Source organism: Sitophilus oryzae, unplaced genomic scaffold (genome assembly GCF_002938485.1).
Source record: "Sitophilus oryzae breed Bouriz unplaced genomic scaffold, Soryzae_2.0 scaffold_965_pilon_pilon, whole genome shotgun sequence".
Lineage (NCBI taxonomy): Eukaryota > Metazoa > Arthropoda > Insecta > Coleoptera > Curculionidae > Sitophilus > Sitophilus oryzae.
The window spans coordinates 676460-701796 of NW_022147600.1; the positions used below are offsets into that span (position 1 = coordinate 676460).

The window sequence follows — 25337 nt, forward strand, 5'->3', positions numbered from 1 at the left end:
ATTGAAATGGAAGTTTCGAAAAATCCAAGTAACCTATAAAATTCTGCCAAAGATTATCTTCTGAAGACAAAAAATAAACACATATCAGACTCTGCACAAAATATGCATGTTTAGGAAAGTTATTAATACCATTTAAAGAATAATTTAAACTACTAATATATGTGGCAACCCTGCACCACCACATCGAACGGAATTCACGGTACTACCACTAGGGACTGGTATTTTACAAGAATTCTGCTACAAATTGTTAATTCTGCTATAGATATCTACATAAATATAGATATAAGAAATGATTCATTATTTTAGGTTGCTACAAATTGATCAAATTTGATTCATAAATTCACATTGGATTTATCATGATTTTATACCAATGTTTTAAATATGCAATATATCAAGATATTAATATGAAATGTAAAATAATATAATCTCTTTTTAGAACATCTAGGCTTCAACTGCAAATAATAAATATAGAATTTTATTATGATCAGCATTCTGACGACTTAATAGCTTCATCATGTAAAAATGAATAAATTAGTCAAAAAATGTGGTGACATATTCTTGAAATACACTTACAATGTTGCTAATAAATGAATATACTAACCGCTAAAAACATTACAAACTTAAAAGTCACTTATGTAGATTTTTACATTAGATATTAAATACAATGCGGACTTTCGAAAGATACGGTGTGAAAATAGACATCGCGTGCCGTTACGTTGTGTTTTAAGTTCTATTTATACGAGCTATTCCGAGACGAAAATTTTATAACTGCGTGAAAAATTGAACAGCGACGTTTTGATATATGCGGGCGATTTTTGTCGAAACAACCTTGCAAAAATAATAGTGCTCTTTCGTGAAAAATGGCAACGGCTTATTTGGATAATAAAAATGTGTTTTTTCGCATTCGGGTGTCACGATGTACCAACGCTACAATTTTTCATATATGTACGAAACGAATATTTATTTCGAAAGCATTCTTCGTACTAGGGGTAATTTCAAATACACAAATACACTTTCATATATTTCAAGTTTAATATATATTTTTCTAATGAGCCGATTTTGATGAATTTTTAAGGAATATGTAGCTAATTTATTTGACTTTTTACTGTTATTTAGAAAGAGTCTAAATTATAATTTAAAGTTCCCTGAATGAAATCTGTCACTTATAAGAGGGAAAACAAGATGTCTTTCTGTTTCTTTGGAAAATGTTGCTATACTTTCATTCTTTCAAATGAAATATCCTTTATTAATTTAAATTATGATCTTTCAACTAAAAAGATTTACAATACAAGAAAATGTTTGTATACGAAAATATTTTTGCAATATTGCAACGTTTTGTCCAATTTTAGTAAGACCAAATATAAAGCAAACGTATTAAAAAATCCAAGAAACTTCAAAGTTACGAACATATATACATATTTTCCTTAAACACCTTTGATCATATAAGTTGTTTATCTTTTCAGCTATCGTAAACAACTTCCATATTCCTTTGAAAAAACCTAATAAACTCCTATATTCTGTATTTAAATTGTCGAAGCCGATAAATATATAAGTAAAGGAAAATTCTAAAATCCAATTGACTCAAAAACACCCTTCTTCAAATCCAATAAGAAAATTCTTGCTTTTAAAGGGCAAACGATCTTCCGTAAATGACTTTATTTTCAAAGAAAAACTAATTAAAGATAAGATGATAATATTGTTAAATGTTAAGCTGATTTATGATTAGAGAGGTAATAAGAAAAGCTTTTTGTCAAGGTGAATTTCTTAAAATATCAATGGTTTAATGTATAATCAAAAGACAAAATAAATCCGTCTTTTTCCGTAAAGATACGAGTTAAATATTACATTTTTTATATTTTATTAGTAGTTTTAAAAGATATATGTTAAACTCTTGACTATTTTTATTCGTTTCAAATTCGATTCTCATGATTGGGATCTCATAAATGGTAAGAAATACAGGGTAGCTTAAATTGGGGCAAAGTTGCCTGTTAGTAAGCCCAATCCGTGCCGTGAGTCCAATCAATAGCGGAAAAACTTATTTTTTTTGTTTATTTTAACAGAAAAAATCTACAAAGATATTCTTAAAGAAACTTTATTAGCTTCATCCTTTGGCGAGGTGAAAAATTTCTTACGACATTTCGTTTTTCTGGAACCATTATCAACTTTATTTTTCTAAATTCGGGTATGGGGTATTTATATAAACATTTGAACTGATGCGTACTAACATAATAATCATGACCAATGCACATGAAACCTGGACCCTTTAAACGGCCATTATAAGAAAACTACAGGTCGCACAACGCTCAATGAACGAAATATGCTGTGGAAATAACCAAGAAAGACCGTAAAAGAATAGAGTGGATGCGACAAAAGACCCAGGTAGTAGATGTCATCCATTGAATCAAATCCTTCAATGGCAATGGCCAGGACACCTGGCAAGAATGACGAACAACAGATGGTCCACAAAAATTACAGCATGGTACCCACGAGGAATTAAGAGACCTAGAACAAGACCAAACCTGAGATGGGACTATGATATTAGGAAATTAGAAGGGATAACTTGGGCCCGCATAGCCAACAATAGACAACAACGGGCCCAATTACAAAGAGAGTCTCTAAATATGTGAGGGAGGCTACACCATAATTGGAAATGGTTGAATAAGCTGAGAATGATGATGTTGACATAATTTTTTAGAAGATCCCAAATACAATAATGTAGCGCACCTTGCCCAAGAAATGTATAATGAATATACACGTGTGGCAAAATTTCATTAGCAATAGGAGGTTTTCAATGCGATAAAATAAGATGGTAAGGCTGCAAAATACACTGCAGTACAATAGAGACGGATAAAGTGTCTTTTCCCTACCATTGTATAGGGGAAGTGATCATAGAAGTGATACGACGAGAGAGCCTCTGCGTGAGGGGGCGGGTCTTTAAGACGCTTGTGTGGGGGCTACCGTCTACTAATAGAATAGAATCGAAAAAATAGAAACACGACGGACAGTGTTGCCATTCTGTTAAATCAAAATTATGTTGGCTTATCCTAAATCCCGAATCTTCTAATCCCATTATCTTGCCTACTTAATGAAATATTAAATAAAGTACAAAACAATTTTACAAATGTTTTCTCTAGGCACATAATTTTTTTCTTAAACAAAAAGTAACATGCAGAACTTTGAAATTATTTCTAAAATAGCAAGTGCAATTCTATGAAATGGCAATACTGTACGATCTTCCTTCCAGTCGCCCCGACACCGACCGGTCGGTCGGCGGCGACGGTGACAAAGGAATTAGGCCGAAAAAACTTTATAAAGGAGAACAAAATTCTCGGTAGATCTTCAACAAAAATCAAAAGTACAGAAACAAAATAAAATATAATATTTAAGTCCAAAAATCCTATGTGTTGTAATACTAGATTACTCAAATAAAATAGAAATATAATAAATATAACAAGAATTAGAAATAGCTAGGTATATTATGTTCAGTGCGAGATTCTGAATCATACGTTCTACTCGCCTGGGGTAGTTTTGTTTTAAGGTTCGACATTTCGTGGTTTAGAGGTTTGGCAATTTCAAGGCCACGCTTTTGATTGGAAAATTTTGAGGTTTGGATATGAGAATGGGATGGGACAGTGATTTCCCCAGTATGGTCTTGGGAGATAAGCCAAGGCTCGCGTGGGCAGGGGCATGTCCCTACGTGACCTTAGGGAAATGGCAGGTAAACGGTGGTTAAATACAGCACAAAACAGGGAGACATGGAAAAGGATAGTAGAGACCTATATCCAGGAGTAGATGAATCCGGGCTGAGGAAGAGGTATATTATTTAATATTAAAAAAAATATATTGAATTAAACAATATTAATATATTAATAAAAACTATAACAAGTAGGGATAGCAGTCACTTTTTACCTTTGTACAAATTTTGATCAGTGATATCTAAAATTAATTTTATTTCAATGGGAATGCTGTAGCAACTATCAACTCTTTTTTCATATTAATATATTTTTTTGACAGGAAAAGCACTAAAATATTTATCCGTATTCAGTTTGTTTCTTAATTTAGATTTTGTTTTTTGTTTATATTTTTTTGGGGAAAATATGGGTTCAACTTTAGTAGATGAATGAAACAAAATCTTTTCAAAAGATTCTTTGTAACTCTGCAACTAAGTCTGACGATGACCTATGATTACTAAAAAAATTTAATAAACAATAATAAAGTCAGATTATACAGATTCCAACGCGGTAGTCGCTTAATTTTTAGTCAAATATATATGTCAGATTTTTAAAAGTGCTTCTATTGTAAAGACTAAAGAGGCAGTTGAACATATCGTTAGATTTTTGTTTAAATCGGTAGATCGGTAGCTTACAGACGAAACCGGTAGACCTGGCAACTCTGTGATGGACTGACGTGATAGCGTTTTGCGAGGGCGCGGGAAGGGAAATAAAATAATGGCGATAAAGGACAGGTGGATGGGTATCATGGGTGGATGGGAGGCGGCGGAATTTCCAAAATTTGTTATCTTATTGGAGTTTGTCTAACTCGACAGTCGTAGTGGAAGTGGAAACGGGGAAGTTGTTGTCCATCTCTGTTTAAGCTTAGACTTTTTATAGGCGTTTCATTCCAATGCATGTAATTCTTATGCCTAGATATCCTATTACCGGACCTGTATAATGAATCAATGTGTTCGAGACACATGGGTATACGGGTCACTTTCGTTATGTGCGTGTAAAAAAACAAGCAATATTTTTTGGGTAAGTGCAATATATCATTGCATTTGAAAGGTCTGAACTTCTAAAAATTATAACTAAAACTTCAGGTCTCTATAAAGAACAAAGTTGATGATGGTTCCACAAAAACAAAACTTCTTATATGATTTTTGAGGTTACCAAATGATAAAGTTAAAAAAGTTGAAAATGTATTTATATTTTTTTTCTAACTGACAAAATTGTAAAAAATAAAACCGAAAACCGGAAATTTCAGATTTTCTGCCATATTTCCGAAAATTGCAATGACACGATGATTACCCAACGAATTATCGTTTGGGTCACTTTTACCAGGCAACTTAGCCCCAATTTAAGTCATCCTCTGTATCTCTTACCTTTCTTTTCTTAAAAGCTGAATTTGAAACATCTTGTATATTCAACTAAGAAATTGAAAAAAAAAACGAACAAAATCACAGGAAATAAAAATTGAAATGTAAAAATTTCGTTTCTAAAGCTAATTATAACAAATTAAAATTTGAAAATATGCTTCACATCCTAGCAGATATATTCCTAGCTTTATTTTTGATTCATGAAAAAATAAAACCTTTTATTAAAACTAATAATTAATACTGACTTATTTATAACAGAAATGTTTAAAGCCAATATTGTATTACAAGAGATATTACTGACGTTCCCTTAACAATGTTTTTCGTAAATACGTTTCAATTATTAACTCGAACATGAGTATTATTTTCCAGTAATATTAAATTTCCACCTATAGCACTGTAGACAGTCCTTAGTGGACTGGCCACACCCAGTACCATTTCAAAGATATATAATTAGTTTTACCTCGACAGTCATGTTTTTTAATTTAACGAACGGTATCAAGTTTTTGCTATTGATCGCCTTAGTTAATAACGAGGCATACGAGCACCGTACTAAGTAAATTTGTTCTGATAATTAAAAATATTTCTGCAAAATATTAAAAAACTGCTTTTTAATAATCTGCAGATAATGTCAATATAGTGAAACGCACGGTCAGTGTTAAAAGTAAAGAGGTTTGGTATATTCTGGTGAATTTGTGTTTTATTTTGCTGTTGTAAAGCTCCATTCAGAAGAGTACAGATTCAAGTTGGAATTGTATATCGCTTGGATGCTAGGTAAAAGAACGAAGGCTGATATAGCGCCGTGCTAGGAATTTCCATATTATTATACTACCTTATAAGATACTGTCTTCAAGACTCGGCCAAATTAACATACCTAGCTTATATGCAACGTGGTCTCTCGATCTTAATCCGTATATTAAGCGAATACATGAATTCTGTACTTTCTGAAACTGTCTTTTAGGTTTTTGGTCCAAAATTACAGTAATTAATAATAATACCAGAGAGCCCCACATAATAATTATGTTAGTAACAATTATTGTTTATTTAAATTGTAGTTTAGGAAATTGTTCTTTATGTATAGACTTGAGAGCTTTTGTATAGCATTAACTGTTTGTAGAGACTAGACATCTGAGATCTAAACCTCAACTGCAAGTCCTAGACTTTTTCGAGATTCTCTTTTTACGGAGATAATGAAATCAGACATTTTTATTTTAATATACTGAGTCGCCCATTCACTATTGTGTCCTAAATAAATGATTACTGACTTTGTCGGATTTAATTTTAAAACATTCTTGCTGAAATAAGCATTTATTTTTTCAATTATGTGTAGCATTTAATTAAACTAAACTTAGTTTTAATAGTAGAGTTTCTTATTAGTCAGAAATAAAACAATTTCAAATGTATTTTGTCATTTAACGCAATTAAAATACTAAGCTAGTCACTGAAATATAATCTCTTCGAAGAAAACACAACAGTATTAAAGGCAAAGTTGTCGTCCACAGCCGGAAGTGTTGTAAGTTTTAAGGTATCGCCCTAAAATACACCTTTCCCCGAAAGGAAGTCACTAAATTTTCTGTTTATTTAAATCACAACTTCCGACGCCTTTGTTGGATTTAAAATATTCTCTTGTTTGTGTATACAGATGTTTAAGACGCAGGCCAACAAAATATATTACTTTTGTTTAATTTAAATTTATACTAATACTTATAGCTCCCTATAGATGCAGATAGATTGTACAGTATACATATATTTGGTTTTGGTAGAAATAAATAGATAACCTCCATTTTATTTAAATTGGAATAAAAACATTTAAACACATTCTAATTAGAATTTTAATTCAAGTTTTACCGTGGATATCGATTTATTTTTTAATTAAACAGAATGTCCTGCATTTGAAATAATTATTAGGTTTAATAATTATTTTAATACTTGCTAAAATTTATCATATATTCCTTATTAGCTGTTGTATAGTCTCTATATACAGGGTGGTCCGAAGTGTATTCCGGAAACTTCGGCAGCATATTATACAGATAAAAATAAGTAAAGAAGTTCTTATAAATGTATGTCCTAAAATACTCATTTTTATTCTGATTTTTTCTAAATAATTTCTGAAATAACGTCAACATTTGGATGAAAATTGGAGTGTTTTGACATGATAAATTTGATTTTGATGTAAATATGACTCCTATTTGTAGGGGGCGTCACCTACATGTGTTTTAACTGTTTTGAAAAATAATAACTTTTCGTCCGTACCTGTATAAAACTATTATAGTCTAACTATAAAATGTCTCTTGGTAAAAATCGCTACAAGCAACCGTTCTCAAGATATTTAGAATGGAAATAGTCAATACATGTCATTATTGAAGAAAAATAAACACGGCGCCGCGCCGGCGCACTATGGATCGAAGCATAAGAAAATATGGACATTGACTTATTTCGAAATTAATACTTTTATTTGATTGCTTTTTATGTAAGACTTCAATAAATACAACAAAAATCTAAATTAATATGGCATTTTGTACCATATAGTTTACTAAATATACAGGGTGTCTCAAAAAAGCACTAATGTCTAAACAAAAAAGAAAACAAAAATATTATAACAAAAGAGAAATTGCTTTCTCTATTAAATTTAAATTAATATGGCCTTTTGTACTAGATATTTTAAAAAATATACAGAGTGTCTTACAAAAAGAGCACATCTATAAACAAAAAAGAAAACAAAACATTATAACAAATAAGAAATTACTTTCTCTGTTAAATCTAAATTAATATAGCCTTTTGTACCAAATAGTTAACAAAATATACAGGGTGACTCACAAAAGAACTAATCTCTAAATAAAAAAGAAAACAAAAACATTATAACAAAAGAGAAATTGCTTTTCACAATGTGCTTGATTGTTATTCCATGACAAACTTGATATTTGAGTAACGAAATTGCTAAGATAAGGGCACTGTATTACAAATGTATAAATATTATATCATTTCTGTATTGATAAAAAGACAACACCTGAACTTCGACTCATTCATGTCCGGTGTCACTTGTTTATCTTAACTACATAAAAATTAATGGTTTTAACGAAAACATTTCTGGGCCTTTCAACCATATGTCTTATGTATTTTCGTGTAATTTAGTCCCACTCCAATATTCTTCGACGAATATACTTACCTATGTATATCGGCAAATTACAAATTGTTTGATCGTGCACTGTGCGTGCATTGCATACATTCAAGGATTTTGACATTAAAAACATTATATTTTTTGCAGTGGCACTTTGGGGCAGCCAATTTTTTATGATATGTGCTAGTAAAGGTGGGCTCTTTACATTGCACGTAATATCTCCACTTACATCCGCTTACATTTTTTTGTAATTCAAGAAAACTTTATATTTTTAAGTCTTAATGACATAAATAAAAACAAATGAGTTTTTCACTTCTGGTATGACTTTTTTTTTTTAATTTAACAATCCAATACTATAGCCCAAGAACGCTTCTAATAAGTCGTTATATATAACAAACGAATATCTTTTACATCCATTTTAAAATTACAATCAAATGTGAGACTCTTTATCTACCAATTTGAATGATTTTTCAATTTACTTCAAATGGTGCTCATATGCCCAATAAGTAAATAACAAACAGACATACTGTATATGTTTTACAAGACTAGAATATCTCTTTAACACAAATATGTAAAAAAATATTTAAATTTGTAACTCTTCAAAAACGGCCAATGTCTCTATTTTCTTATGCTTCGATCCATTGTGCGGCGCGGCGCACAGTAGTTCCCTCCCTCATAAAAATTTGGCCAAAACTCAATATATCGAAAAAAATTATTTTGATCATATATGATCAAATATTTTATAATATATATTTAAAAACATGAAAGGTTTGTTATAAAAATATATTTTGGAAATTCATGCACTTTAGAGCACTTATGTGATAACATTTTATATGCAATAGTCTAAAAAAGAACATATAACTGTTTTTGTATCGACAATGAATAAATTACTCACTTAGTGTTTTCGAAATAATATTAAATAGTGCATTTTATAATTAGACCATACTGCACGTATACTTTCCTCATATAATATCAGTTTTTGACAGATAAAATGAAAAAAAATAGTACTAACCATTTGAAAATATCAAAATTATATTGTACCTGTGAAATATATTTTATATACATAACTAAATCAAGGATATCGCAGCTGAACTAAGTGATTGTTTTTAACTTAAATGAAACTTCATAATGTCTTTTTGAGAACCATGTCAAATTAGCTGCTAATATCTGCTATTCAGCATAAATTGTCTTGTAAACAAACGTCTTATATAAATGTTGCATGGTTTATAAATGTGCATTTAAAAATTGAAATAGAGCATTTTAAATATTTCATTGTTAGCCACGCAATAAAAAATGACCGGTATAAGATAATGTGAGTTTTTCTTCACAAATTTATTCTATTTTCTTTGGCGTTAAGAAAATATTGGTAAAGTACAGGGTATTAACATAGTATAGCATTAGATATTAACAAATATAAATTAACCTCAGATTTTAACCAATTTTCGGATATACCTACTATTATTAATAAAAATTTTAATAAATAAGAAATAGCATGGTAACACCGCATAGTTTTTCAAATAAAAATAGTGACCTATATGCACAATTTTATGCTGAATCAAATTATGTACAGAAAAAAGGGAGTTATGATTTAAAAAAAAGCCCAGGATTTTATCATTACTTTGGGACACCCTTTATACAACAAAATATTTTTAGTATATGCACCTTAATAAAACATGCAAATATTTATATAATACTTTTTTCATATTTTCGTCTACGCAACGATGATATTGAACTTTCTCACACTTATGGGCCACCCTGTATCTTTATTAGCTTATCAACGATTTACCGCATATCTTCTAACCATTGTTCATTCTGTTTGTTGTTTTTTAATTTTTCCTAAATACCTTTATAAAGTAATACTTATTAATATTGGTAAATAAATTGCGCTTTTGAATTCTAATGAATCATCGTTACTTTACCTGTATAATTGAAAACGTCTAACGATAAAGAACTTTTTTTATATGTTTGGCAACTCCAAACGCCTAAATTATTTTTAGATTTACTAAAAAATATTAACTGATACATTAATTTTCCCCGATATAATAATATACAGGTTTTGGCCACGTACGTCCATAAGAGCGAACCAGTGTGCGGCGTGGCGTTGCGTAGATTATTATTTGATTGAAATAATAAATTTGGTAAATTTATATTGTCTTAATCATAATTGTTTTTGCAAAAAATGATGATAAAACAGTTTCTGTTGAACTTTTAGCACAAAAACATTTCAAATTTATGATTTCAGTCTAATAACTAGTTAGTCAACATGTTTAATTTATGTCAGTGATGACAGGTATTGATAATTTCGTTTCCAATTATCTCTAGAACCATTACTCGTAGCGATTTTCAAAAATGGACATTTTTTACGTAAAAAATGTCGCAAAAGTATATTTTTTTATTCAGCAGTTTTATACAGGTACGGACGAAAAGATATTCTCTTCAAATCAGTTAAAAAATATGTAGGTGGCGACCTCTACAAGTAGGAATCATATTGACATCAAAATCAAACTTCTCATGTCAAAAAACTCCCAGACACGATTTTTCATAATACATATGAGACATAATTTATATGGAAAAATGGAAATAAAAATATAATTTCTACACCCTGTATCTCCGAAACTAAGCATTTTAGGACATACATTTATACAAACTTTTTTACTTATTTTTATCTGCAGAATATGGTGCCAAAGTTTCCGGAATACCGTTCGGACCACCCTGTGCATAGATGATTTGGTGATTGCCATCAGTAAACCATCAGTTACCATTATCAGTTAGTAAAAAATATAGATATTTTTTACTAAAAATTATACCATGGATCATGGATCAAAGATATTCCATCAAACTATTCTATTCAAAAAATACAAAATATCACTTAAGCAAGTGGCATGTTCAACAAAAGACCAAATTTCTACCTAAAATATCAAAATTCGTTTGACCTTAACGCGGGTATGTATCCCAAAAAAAGAAACTGTCGCTTCTCCTTATATGTAAAAAAGGGCATTTCCCACAGTGACATGTTATCCTGTTAAGATATTTATACAGTCAGTCTGGGAGAGAAGAAACATTAAGGGACTGACTTATAAACAGGAATGGCTGACACTTTTATGCACGGAAACTGTAAAAAGCTGAAAAGGCCGGGGACATAAAAAAGGGGTGATGTTTTTATTATTCATTCTCTTTATAAGCCTCGAGTTCTCTTTTTTATATGGCAAAACTCAAAACTCCCCCGCAACTTACGTATGTAAAATGTAATGTCAAAGAAAATGCGATTTGCATTTTCAATATTTCAGGAAATATTGAAACGTAAATATTTTTTGCAACTAAGCTTTATAGCAATATGTTTTGGTTATTTGTTGAATTAGTCAGTATTCTAATGTATTTTATGATCTTGAATATACATAACTGAGCAAAATATAAAATTTCGTTAACTGACCACAAAAAAAATCCCTATATAGCTTCTTAATCGAATTTGAAAGAAAAAAAAATAATTTAGAAAATTTTGTTTAAGTGATGCTAATAAGTTTTCTGATGTAATTATCCTTATCAAATAGCAATAAAGTGTATCCAACAAGAGAAGACCTGCGTTTCCGGTAAGAGAAGACCTGAAAGTGTGTGTGTGTGTGTGTGTGACAGTTGATGCTTGTCATTTTAATTTAGAGTTAAAGGTATTTTCTGTAATTTAATACATATCGTCTGTTGAAAGCTTCTATATTTAAAGCAGTATCTTTATATACGTTATAACTTTATTTTTTAAAACCAATATAAATGTAGAGCTAATAAAAGCAGTAAAATCATTATATAAACAAACAAAAATTAGAGAATAAAAGTCGGCAAAAAGTTAACAACAGGATTTAATGGAACCAAAGGTCTGAAACAAGGGTGCTGTATTTCACCAACACTGTTCAAGATATATCTCGAACAAGTTCTCAAAGGTTGGAAGCAAAAGTGTAGAAATATGGGAGTACCCATAGGGGATAACATGCTCTACACACTTTGCTTCGCGGACGATCAGGTGATCATAGCACAAGATTACGATGACATAAATTATATGACACGTAAGCTTATAGAAGAATATCAGAAATAGGGACTCGAGATCAATACTAACAAAACAGAATATATGTGTATCGGAGGAGAACAACAAGATTTAATACTAGAAGAAGGGAAGAAAATTAAGCGCTGCCCAAATACAGATATTTGGGTATGCAAATCACAAATGATGGACTGTTGGATATAGCAATTAAAGAACGAAACCAACTTGGAAGGAATGCTATCACGGTATTGAATGGGATACTGTGGGACAGAAGCTAAAGAAAATAAGAAGCTAAGAAAACTCTAATATACAATACCATCATAAATAGTATAACCACGTACAGCTGTGAAGTGTGGCCAATTAAGGAAACAACAAAACGAATGCTGAAAGCTACAGAGATGGATTTTTGGAGAAGATCAGCAGGCAAATCAAGACTCGAGCGAATAACTAATGAACGCATAAGAGAGATTATGGAATTTAAACATACGATAGTGAACGACATAAAGAACAGTCAACTCATATGGTACGGGCATGTCCAAAGAATGGCAGAAATAAGAATCCCAAAGCAAATTATAAACTGGAAACCTGCAGGAAGAAGAAAACCGGGTAGACCGAGAAGAAGTTGGCAGGAAGGGATTGACACGTTTATGGAGGAAAGATCTCTTGGAGACGGTGCATGGAGAGACAGACAGGCATGGAGAGATGGCATCGGAAGACGTGTAACGTTTTAAACCGATTAATGTATATATATATATATATATAACTTTATTTTGCTTATGTTTTGCCTATTTAATAAAATATATTAGAATTACTAATTCAATTGATCATGACCATTTAATTCAACTGTTATTCTGTCCATGATCCATTCATATGATAGTTCATATTCTGAGACATTCTGCGTTTCTCTGTATTTCTATATGAAATTGAATTATAATATGTTTTCATTGACGCACTAACTATATTTTATACCGGGTGCCCGGGGTTCAGATAGGAAAACGAGATTTGGTATGTTAGTATATGATATATTATAAAGTATGATTGACGTTCCTAACAAACACAGGCGTTAGGCAGGGATGTGTCTTAGCGCCTCTACTATTCAATATATTCATGGCAGCGCTCTCCATTATAGTGGACAGCAAACTGCAGGAGAGAGGTTTGGGCATTAGATACAGATACGACGGCGGTCTGTTCAATCAGGGCAAAAATACGTACAAAATTCATCACAGAACTTCAATACGCTGATGACTGTGCTCTAGTTGCAAATACGTTACAGCAATTGCAAGAAATGTTGAACACATATGCATGGGCATACGAGACCTTGGGACTCAAGCTGAACATCGATAAAACTAAAATCATGTGCACTCCCCCGGAAGATCAAAACAATGCTATAAAAATCGGAGATGAGCTGTTGCAATATGTAGCGGAATTCAATTACCTCGGCAATTTGATTTCGGAAAAAGCCAATATCGACTCTGAAATTCAGCACAGGATTAGCAGCGCCTCAAGAGCATTCGGGAAATTAAAAAACAGGGTTTTCTACAATCATGACTTGAGCACAAAAACGAAACTTGCGGTGTACCGAGCGATAATAATTCCCACCATGTTATATGGAAGCGAAACCTGGGTGCCGTACCGCCGACACATGAACGCATTAAACAAGTTGCAACAGAGACATCTTAGACAACTCTTAAGAATAAAATGGTTCCATCATGTCTCAAACGTATCGGTCCTTGAAAAAGCTAACTGCGAGAGTATTGAAGTCATGATTAGATGCTAAGATGGGCTGGTCACGTATGCAGAATGCAAGAAAACCGCATACCAAAATCTCTGCTTTATGGTGAGCTTGCAGACGGTAAGAGGAGGCCGGGTGGACAACTCGAAAGGTTCAAGGATATTTTCCACGAAAACTTAAAGGGAATTAACAAGCAGAATGAGTGGGAAGAGGCAGCTCACAATAGAACGGAATGGAGAAGAATTGTAAAGTCAGTTAACAGCGACAACCAAAAAGTAAAGAGGCAACAAAGCAATGAGATTTTTGAATGTCTGGAGTGCGGTAGACAGATAACATCACGTATCGGGCTTTTCAGTCACAGAAAAGCTCATGAAAGAAAACGTCCTGCGTGGCCATCTTCTGATGCGTGTCAAATACTCGTCAGCGAGTAATGGCGGTATATGATTGACGTATTCAATTATGTTCGGTCAGTTCCTGTTTTACCGGAAATGACTACAACTATTGATTTTTAAATGGCACCCTCGGAATTTTTTTACTTTGTTCGATATAAAATGACACTCTGAATAGAATGACATATCACATGCTAACTATTGACATTCTCGCTCGCAAGAAAATTATATTTTAAATTTCAATCTAGAGTGTCATGGCTGTGTTAAAACACTAATTTTTAATCAAGGAGCCTTGGAAAAATAGATTTGATCGTCTAATGTTTTACTCTTGTAAAAGATGCACAAATCGTATTTTTAATCATATCTCAATTTTTTTCAAATGGAACGAGTGTGGCTCATTAGAATATATGGAAAAAGTACCACACATTTGGTATTTCGAGTCAAATTGTCGTTATGAACCTTTAAACATGTTACAATTTCCAATAAACCATATGCGAAAATATCAAAAGTTGACATATGATATGTAATTTTATTCATAGTGTCATTTTCTGTCGAATGAATTAAAAAATACCGAAGATGCCATGTAAAAATCAAAAGTAGTAATTTCTGTTGAAACAGGGAGTAACCGAAAACAATTGAATACGTCAATCAGTACCATACATCTTTTTTTTTTAACTGAAAAAAATAAAAAAGTTATAGGGGTGAGCCACTTTTCAGACGCACTCGGTATATTTTAAAAGTATCAAATTGGAAATTAGACACATCATGTGCGATTTTGTCATACGCCCTAATTTATACGTCATTTTATACGTCACATGAAACTAATTATATTCCTACATACTAATTATTTAATTTATTTCGAACCGAAACAAATTATATTAAATCAAATAAAATAGATAACAGTAACATAATAATAATTAATATCCCAAACAGGAAATATCTAAAATTATTTGGATTTAGTTCAGATTTAAATCGGTTTGTTTTAAATTATTCTAACTAAAATTCAATTAGATATTATGAAGAATAAATAACCCATTATAGAAATTGGGCAAACGCATATGATTATACCCTGACCTTGTTTTTCTCATTACATTACATATTATATATTTAGTAGGATATATTACAAATAAAATTTTATATATCAATGATAGAAAATTGAATGTGTAGGAATATGCACTGACGGACCAAAAACAATTTCTAAAAAACAATGCAGGACTTGCAATACAAATGAATAATGCACTATATTATTTTGACTACCGTCACAGTTAGGTTGTAGTTGTTAAGATATGTTTTTAGATGTAACGCATTGAATAGTTTTCTTCAAAACATATTTTTCTAATTGAACCTTTGCGTATAAAGTTGTACAAACTTACCTTTCAGTGAACAGTCCACTTCGATGCTAGTGTTAATGGATACTGTAAGAAAGAGAAAAAAAAATATCATTAGCAAAAATAGAATAACATGAAACACGAGAATCGTTCTAAAATTATAACACAAATAAATTTCAATCACGGATGTTTACTAGGGAACAAACAAATTGATGATTGAGATTAATTTGGGGCTTTATACTTTACAAAGCCGCTACTGGTGTGTCTTAAAAGAACTACGAGATTAAACGCTTGTGGAAGTGGCGTAAAAGCTCCTTTAGTCAGGAATATTGATATAGATGAGGCAGTTTTGCGTAAGGCTTTTAGATGAAACGCCGTAAAAAATAATGCGAAGCACGGAAATTTTTATCCCGGTCGTCCTAAGATATTTATTGAACATGTATTTAGGTTAATTACTGTTTTAAATTTATAATTTTAAGAATGTCATAACTGATCCAAATAACACAATTTATTTGTCAACATAGCGATAGAAAATACTGTGACTGATCCAAATATTACAATTTATTCACTGATAAAAAAGATAGACTTGAACTAAAGTCGTCATCGTTCTTGAAAAAAAAATTAGTGGCAAGAGAATTTATTTTAGTGTAAAAGAAAATATTTTGCCTGAAGAAAAACTCTCTTAACTCAAGAAAACTGGTTCTCTTGAAAAATTCGAAAATTTCTCTTGAATCTATTTTCATTCAACCAAGTGCAAGTTACTTTGTTTTAAGATAATAAGAAAAATACCCTAGGAAGTACTTCATTCAAGAAACATGGCCATTTTTCCAATAGTTAAATACTATTTTGATGAAAAATAACCAATAATTTATGGGCATGCTATAAATATTTTAAATAACATTACTCATGTAAAAAATTCAAAAATACGAAATCAGCTTTATTTTTTTCATTTGTAGAAAAATTAAGAAGAAAAATAATAAAAAATATAATAATAAGGCAACTATCTGCACTCCAAGCACGGTCTGCTACCGTTTTAATCGATATTTCTCCTAAAATATTAAACAATGCGTTCAGTCAATAAAAATTCGATTTTTTTTATTAGGAGGTGGTTTAAAAATCTTTTATAGACGAATAGCAATCATTTCCATCACCATCTCGATAGAGACGATCATAGAAATAACCCCTAGACAGTGTAGGAATTGTTACCCACTAAAAACAGTCCACCTCCGAGGAACCAGCTGCCGAAGTATGGTCAGCTATTATTCCTGCTGATATTGGGGAGAAAGGGAAGGGTTATTTGTGGTGTATTGGGAGAACTATATTAAGAGAAGGGGATAGACAAAGTTAATTGTCCAGAAGAATCGTTTTTAAATGGGAGTATTTGAAGTTTCTATAGTCCTCGGGATTGTAGTCGAAGATTTTTGGGGTGCAATTGGGGACAGTACCAATTTTCTAGTAGTACTTTAAGGCAATATTTCGAAGATATTTGGGAATGGGGTCGATGCGGAGGTCGGTTCGGATGTCGGACTTGCGTACACATCAGGGAATTCTGGTAATGTATCAGAGGATTTTGTTTTCACAGACTTGGAGTTTGTTGATTTGGTTGTCGGAAGCTCTACACCATCCTAGGGCTGCATAGAGGAGCTGAGGGCGGAGGTGGACCCTCTACCGCGTGTATATAGATAGCGATCTACAAAATATATTGCTGTTTATTGAAATGTATTTTGTAGTAAATTGAATATACTCCAATATTGTGTCTGCATTCAGAGATTCAGTAGACGTACTTTAGAAGACATATTTAATTTGAATTTATGTATAAATGCATTAAATATAAAACGTCTAGGCCGATAATGTTGTGTGGTTTGTACCCTACTGTTCGACAATCCAAACATTTCCCTAATTTGCCTTACATCTCTTTTTTTTTTCATTTTCATTTTATTTACATGTACGAATTAAAAAGGTTGTACTATACAGGGTGAGTCTTAAATAAGTGCAAATATTTTCAGGGGTCGTATATTTCGACCCCAGGAACACGTCTATTTTTTGCTAAAATATGTTGAAAATCGGGCATTTTCACTAGTAATACCACTAGAGGTCAAATTATTTCCGGAAATTTTTTCGAGCTCATTAATATTTTGAAAATTATCCCGAGTCGAAGACGAGGGATAATTTTCTGAAAATATTCATGAGCGAGAAAAAATGTCCGGATTTAATTTCACCTCGTGTGGTATTCGGTAAGAAAATTCCACACCAAATTGTGTTTGAAAATCAAATAATTAAAATGTATTTTTCGATTTTTGGTCGAATTGATTATTTAGTTACTATGACAACTAAGTGACACCCAAACCTAAAAACTATTTCAGTTTTGAAGCTGTCAAGCGGCACGGCTTAAAAAAAAATATTTCGCTTGGGTCATGAAAGCAAAGAAAATATTCGCCAAGAGATTAAGCAGTTGACACCCGCGAATACTAGGAAATTAGTCAAGGAATAAAGTCAAGCGTATGGAAGCAGTTTACAAACTTTCATCTCAGCTTTGTAATTGGAATGTATCAAAATTATCATGTAAACAAATAAAAACCTTGACTCTCAAAAAGATATTCTGTCATTATAAACGTCAAAAAATTTCCAGTATAATTCGCTGTTGGGTACCCACAAGGAAAAAATTTTCACTAAAATTTATCCGTTGCCATGGTGATTTGTCAAAAAAACACGTTTTGATTGGTTAAAAATTACAGGTGTGGAATTTTCTTTTAAATTTCCCTGTTTATTTTACGAAAATTTTTTAGAACTGCATATTCACCGCAAATTTTCCCACGGTATAATTCCTTAATGTCTGATATTACCATAGCTATGGCTTTACTCTGTGGTTGCGGCAATAAAAGACATGCATATACAGAAAAAAATCCGGTGACTCCAAATTTTTTCAAAAATAAATATTTTTTTTTTAATTTTCAAACTTAAATAACTAGGTTATTTTGGAGTTATCTGAAAAATGGTAATGAGAAAATATGTGTCTTTTATCGAGATCTACCAGCCCTGAAAATATTTGCACTTATTTAAGACTCACCCTGTATATACCTTTTTTGAGAAATAATTTCGCCACAAAGGTACAGTACGTCTGTTCATTCTGTAGCTACGGGGTATCCCTGAGCGGGGAAACGATATTCTCTCGATGTTTTTCGTAAAAAAATAGACGACGCGTCCCATCAATAAAAATTCGACAAATTTGCAAGTAGCGAATAAAATGAGTGGGCGGAGCGATTTGCGGTGACGTACTCGTCAAGTCGACGTATAAAATATATTGTTGTTTATTTAAATGTTTTTTGTCCTCATTCCTTTTATAGACACAGATCAAGCAGACGTACTGTAGAGACATAATTTAAAATTATTGTTAATATACTCTTCCAACTATAAAGACGGATATTGATTGAGCCGAACGCTGTAATGTAACGCTTGTTCACTGCTCGCGACCAACGTTTTGTTCGGAGTCAAAAAGCGAAAATCTCGTTTCGAAATCTCGGCTCGCTGTGCTCCAGCATATCTTAATCCCTTAAAAAATGTCAGATCTAAAAATTGGGAGTGCTACGTTTATTGGAACTTCTTAACTATTTATTATATTTCTTACACAACCAATTAACAAAAGTGCGTTTAACCTTGATAAGAATACGAACGTTCGCAGAACCTATACTGACTTGTAATGTAACAATTAAGAAGATTCGTTAAAAAAACGAAGGTCGACAGAAGCACCGTTGTTGTTCGCGAGCCACTCGGTTCGATGATTATTTCCCAGCATTGACTAGCGAATGCTCGTATTACCGAGCGTTACGCTCGGCGCATGTCAATTTTCGCCTTAAGGTTGAAAGTAATATCGAAGGTTTTTTTTATTAGAATTATACATTTTATATTAGGAAATGTATATTATTCTTACGAATACGGACGTAATCTATATATTATTTGGACAATTAAAATTAAATATTTGGGTCTCTTTGACTGAGAAAAAAATGTTTAGCGGTTATATATACCAGGATTTGTTTATAACCTTACGACGTCTTAGATTAACTTTTAATTTTATATTTAAGATATGTGTAATATATATTTTCATTCTTTTTTTCAAGGCGATTTTATAATGATTTAGTGATTGATAGAGTAAATATTTATTGTTAGCGAATGTTAAAATTATCTAAGTTATATGTTTAAGATCAATTAATTATTAAGAATAGTATAATTTACCTGATATAATGTAACCTAGAAGGTTCCAAATATATGGAAGATACATATAAAACACGTTTTATGTTTTATAAGGATTCTAACAAATATGGTTTATTATATTTTGTTTCTACGTTGGTCCCTAAATAATTACCCAGTATTAATTCAAAATTCGTAATAAAAAAGACAAATATAAACTACAAATTATTTCACTTTAAAAGAAACTTCAGTTGTTCAAGCAGAATAAGAAAAAGCATTAATAATGCTCGAAATAATCTCGAGAATAAATTAGACGGAAAAAATCCAGCGTTAAATTTCACAGACTATTCTCATAAGCACCATTTCATTTACATCCCAATAGGGCTTAATGAAAAGAATGTAACGAAGAAAAGGAACGTGTAGAATCGAGAAGGCCGCGACGCCTATTCAAATTGAGAAATTTATTTATCGTATGGCGTGGAAAATGAAACATTTTTGTAAATGCGTTAAAGCTTTTATATTGGTAGAAAAAACTATTCTTCACTTAAAAACATTGTAGATAATGTATGTGTACTGGATTTGTGTTTAAAAAAGGAATTTCAAGAATGCATACACAATATTGAAGTATGATCAGTTTACTACAAAATACTAAATAACAATTATTAAATTATTATTACAAGATGAGTTTCAGATTTTCCAGAAAATGGAAATAGCAAAATGCACTACAAAGAGATAATAAAAATTAATTTAATTGAGTACACTAAATTAAATTATATTTGTGAGTGCCGCAAACATTAACATTGAGGAATGGAACTTTAATTCATTCATTAGTTCAGTTAAATTAATAATAATTAGCTAATATATCAAAGGATTATTTTGTTGGTCCATGTAAATAGGGCGATAATATCGTGCAATTTGAAATTTTGAATTATATTGAAATTCGATTTTGTGCATATGTATTGTTATATCAAGAAAAACTCAAAGACACAATATATAATAAATTCCATTTTAGCATAGTTGTAGGCCTAAAATAATATTGAAGTATTTACTTAATTAAATTTATACTTTATATATTACTGAAAACATATTTTCCTTAGGAATGCTGGCGTAATAAACATAACATTTCTCATTTTGATAATTAAATTAAATATTTGGTTTTGTTTGACTGAGAAAAATGTTTTACGTTTATATATACCTACCGGCATTTAATTATAACATTGTGTTAATTTTTATTTTATATTTAGGATATGTATATTTATGTTTCCATTGCCTTTAAGGCAGACTTTATAATGATTTACTGATTGACTTATGGATGTATATGTACACTGTTAATGAATATCAATAGGTGTTTTTAATTTAACAGTTTTTTACAGTTAATTTTATTATCATAAAACATTTATTAATTTTCTATAAATATTGTTGACTGACAGTTTATCATTATGTAATAATAAAGACACATATCTTTTTCTTAATTATTTGTTCAAGTAAAGAACAGTTGAGAAATTTGAGTCCACAAAATTTGAAACCAGCAGTTTACATAAATACGTTTTATCTTAGTGGTGATATCTCCAAAATTAAAGTATTATAACCGAAGGAACAGAAAAAAAATATATTAAAGACCTAAAATCTTTGTTTGTTCTACATGTTTTTAAAATCTTATATATGTAATAAAAATAAAAAAAGAAACAAATCTTGGATCGATTAAGAAAATCGAGTTTAAAGCTTTCCTTTCACGATATCTAATTAACAAAATTCGATTAACAAAACCGATAATCGAACTCAGTTAATTCACTCAAGCTAGTCGATGTTTTTAGCCTTTTTTACTACAAAAACTGATCAGTTTCTTTAAATTAGTTCATTAAGTTTAGGAAATTAAACATACAATTTAAATTAATTTTCAAGGAGTAGGGAGTGGCTCTTTACAACCAAACCAAACCAAACGAAAACAAAAAATTTGAAAATTCGAAATTTTTTGAAAAAATTTTTGGAAAATATTTTGGAAATTTTTTTAGTTTTTAGTTAAAAAAACATAATTTTTCATAATATCGATGGTCCTCTGCAATAACGGCACAATTCAAAATTTTGAATTATCTGGTTTAATGGCGGATTACTATTATATCAACCATATCTATGATGTGCAATACCGACATTTCTTGAATTACGAGTTTTACTAATAGAGGGCGCAGTTGTGTCGTTTGGCCAAAATATGACATTCGCTCTAACGCCTACTAATAGCGACACATCTCACAGTTGTGACGCTACAATTATAGGGTGATGTATTAGTTTTCGGTAATAGTGGCATAAATCAAAAAATTACACATTGTGGGCACGTGTAGGCGTTCATTTTATGTTGAATAACGACTTATTTTGTGTTGTGCCGTTGTTTGATATTTAAGTTGCATCGACTGGAAGATTTTTATTGTGAAACAGAGACTTATTTTGTGTTGTGTCGTTGTTCCATATTGAAGCACCACCGACTTGAGATCAGTTCTAGTGAAATAGAGACATATTTCGTTTTAAGTCCTTATTGTTAATAAGGTAAGTGCAATTTTCGGATTGAATAAAAAGCATGTTGGCATAACAGTTTATTGTGTCGATATTCGTTATTATTTTCGGTTGTATATTCACGTTTCATTTTGATTTATGTCGTTAAGTTAGTAAAGTTTCTTCATTCCGTTTAGATTATAACGATGTTACGAGACGGTCGCCGTCTACCGACGCGAGGAGACAAGATTTTGCAAGCTTTAGCAAATCGGAGGGAAGACCCGGAAGAAAATTCTATATCCTTCACGATTGAACCGTTTGAGAAAGACGACACCAATCTGCAAACACCTGAAGAGAAGGAGAACTTCCCAAATCCATCAGAGATAGCTTTATTGCTGGACCGAACTGATAAAAACGGTAAACAAAAATAATATATTTCCGCTTCTCGTATTTTGTTTATTTAAAAATAATATAGTTTCTTTCAAATCATTAATAATTTTCTTGCATATTTATTTCAGACAATGCCATTCCAAGCGGTGGGCATTTGATTATTGATAATGGATCAAAAAAAAAATCACCCCTACTAAATGTATGTGAATATCATGTGGTTGCTGAACCAAATGCAAATGGTAAACGATAGTTAAAGTTATGTTTTTGAAAAACTTATCACACATTTATTTTTTCAGTTTCAGAAAAGCAAGTAGTTTTGGGTGCACCAGCAATAAAAAATCCTTCTGAGAGTTCGTCTGGAAGTTCATCTAGTGATAGTTCCTCTGACAGTTCGTCTAAATCTTCATCTTCCTCATCTACCTCATCTGTATCAGAGGATGACGACGATGATATTGCAGATAAAACTTATGTTTTACCAAAAACAGAAAAAGGTGCTTCATCATTAGTTGGCGCCGAGAGCTCGGATGAAAGTGACACTGGTGATTCATCGAATGGACACAAGGGTACAGATCTTGCTAGAAAGAGAAAAAGCCACATTGGCCTATGGAAAAGGTCAGTGGCGAAACGACTGAGGAATAGCGGGAAAGAGTACATTTCTAAGAGTGAAAAAGTAGTGAAAGCAAAAGCACTTGGCGCAGTGTGTAATGACAAAAAGTGCCGTCACAAATGTCCTACAAAGGTTCCGGAGGATCAGCGAAAGGCAGTTTTTGATGACTTTTGGAAGACTGGCGACTTACAAAGACAACGCGAGTTTGTTTCATCTTGCATGCAAGCGATTGAGCCTAGATATCAATATAAACGAGAGAACAGTAACCGGAAGCCCAATAATTCTTTTTATTTAACGATAAATGGAACAAAAACTAGAGTTTGCAAAATTTTCTTCAAAAATACCTTGGCAATAACGGATCGATTTCTGAGAACAGTACTCGAGAAGAAGGGTTCATCCGCTTCTGGTATGATTGGTCTTGACTGCAGGGGAAAACATGAGAAACACAGAAAAACTGATGCCGAAGTTCTCAAAGCCATTAAGGAGCACATCAATTCCATACCTAGGATGGAGAGTCATTACTGTCGTAAAGACACGAAGAAGGAGTACATAGAAGGAGGGCGGACAATCATGGACCTATATAGAGACTTTGTCGAGCTTTGGAAGATGCAACACAGTACACAGCCTGCGAACTACCAAATTTATGCCAAAGTTTTCAATAATGGATTTAATATTTCCTTTTTCCAACCTAAAAAGGACCAATGCGAGGACTGTGCTCAATATGAAAATGCTGTTGAAGACGAAAAGGCCGCATTGGAGTTAAAATATCAGGAGCATCAAAAAGAGAAAATTTTATCTCGAGGACAAAAAGAAGACGACAAAAAAAAAGCAAAGGAAGATAACAGACTCAAAGTTATAGTTTACGATCTTCAGGCAGTCATGCAATGCCCCAGAGGAAATACTTCGGCATTTTATTACGTGTCAAAAATCAATGCCTTTAACTTTACTGTCTGTGATTTAGCAACAAATAATGCTCAGTGTTACACTTGGGATGAGGCACAAGGAAGAAGAGGTGCTAATGAGATTGCGACATGTCTTTGGCTGTATATCACACAACTAGATGAGGACGCTGCAAAAATGGAACAAATGATTGATATTATATTCTATTCAGACAACTGTTGTGGACAAAATAAGAACCGGTGTGTGTTTCTGATGTATGAGTATGCCGTCCGCAGCTTCAAGTTTGTAAACTCAATAACACACAACTTTTTAGTCAAAGGTCACACACAGAATGAAGGTGATAGTGTCCATGCAACCATCCAACGAGAAATTACCAAATCGTTAAAGCGAGGGCCCATCTATACTCCTCAACAGTATGTAACACTTATGAGATCTGCAAAAAAGAAGGGATCGCCGTACGCAGTAAAAGAACTGTGTTACGACTCATTTTTGGATTTCAAAGATTTGTCAAACAACATCAAAGCATGCGGCTTTAAAGACTCGAGCAACGAAGGAGTTCGTACCAGTGATATTGCTGTACTTCGAGTAGAAAAAAGTAATCAACAAAAAATATTTTTTAAGTATAAATACTCTGATGAACAGTACCGGCAAATTGACCTTGTATTATCTCAAAAGCGAAACACTCGAGGAGCTGCTACTGCAGGAGAACCATTTAGTTTAAATCGTTTATATGATAAGCCCGTAGGTTTGGATCAAAAGAAAAAAGATGGTCTTTTGAAGCTAGTAGAAAAAAATATAATACCAAAATTTTATGCTTCCTTTTATAACAGCCTTTAGATTTACAAAGGGTAATATGAAACTTTTGTTGTATTTTAGGAATAAATAAGTTTCCATTTTTTGTGATTTGTATGTGAATCCTGTTTTCGTTGTATTTTAAGAATAAAGTTTTTATTTTTTTTGTAATTTTTTTTGTCACTTTTTTGTAGAAAAGTTACGTTGATAAGATTATAGTCGAAAGTGAAGGATTTTGTGAGTGAACAATGACACAACTCGAAAAAAAGTACTATTTTTTTGAAATTTCTCATATA

At 31.8% G+C, this 25337-nt stretch overlaps 1 protein-coding gene across 3 annotated transcripts in view; it reads right to left on the reverse strand.

Moving 5' to 3' along the window:
• LOC115891076 (irregular chiasm C-roughest protein-like) overlaps positions 1–25337 on the reverse strand; it is a 549766-nt gene that overhangs the window by 305210 nt on the left and 219219 nt on the right. For all 3 annotated transcript variants that reach the window (XM_030911476.1, XM_030911478.1, XM_030911475.1), the window contains one exon: positions 15729–15770. The gene's annotated coding sequence lies outside the window, so the exon portion shown is untranslated. The remainder of the gene's footprint in view (positions 1–15728; positions 15771–25337) is intronic.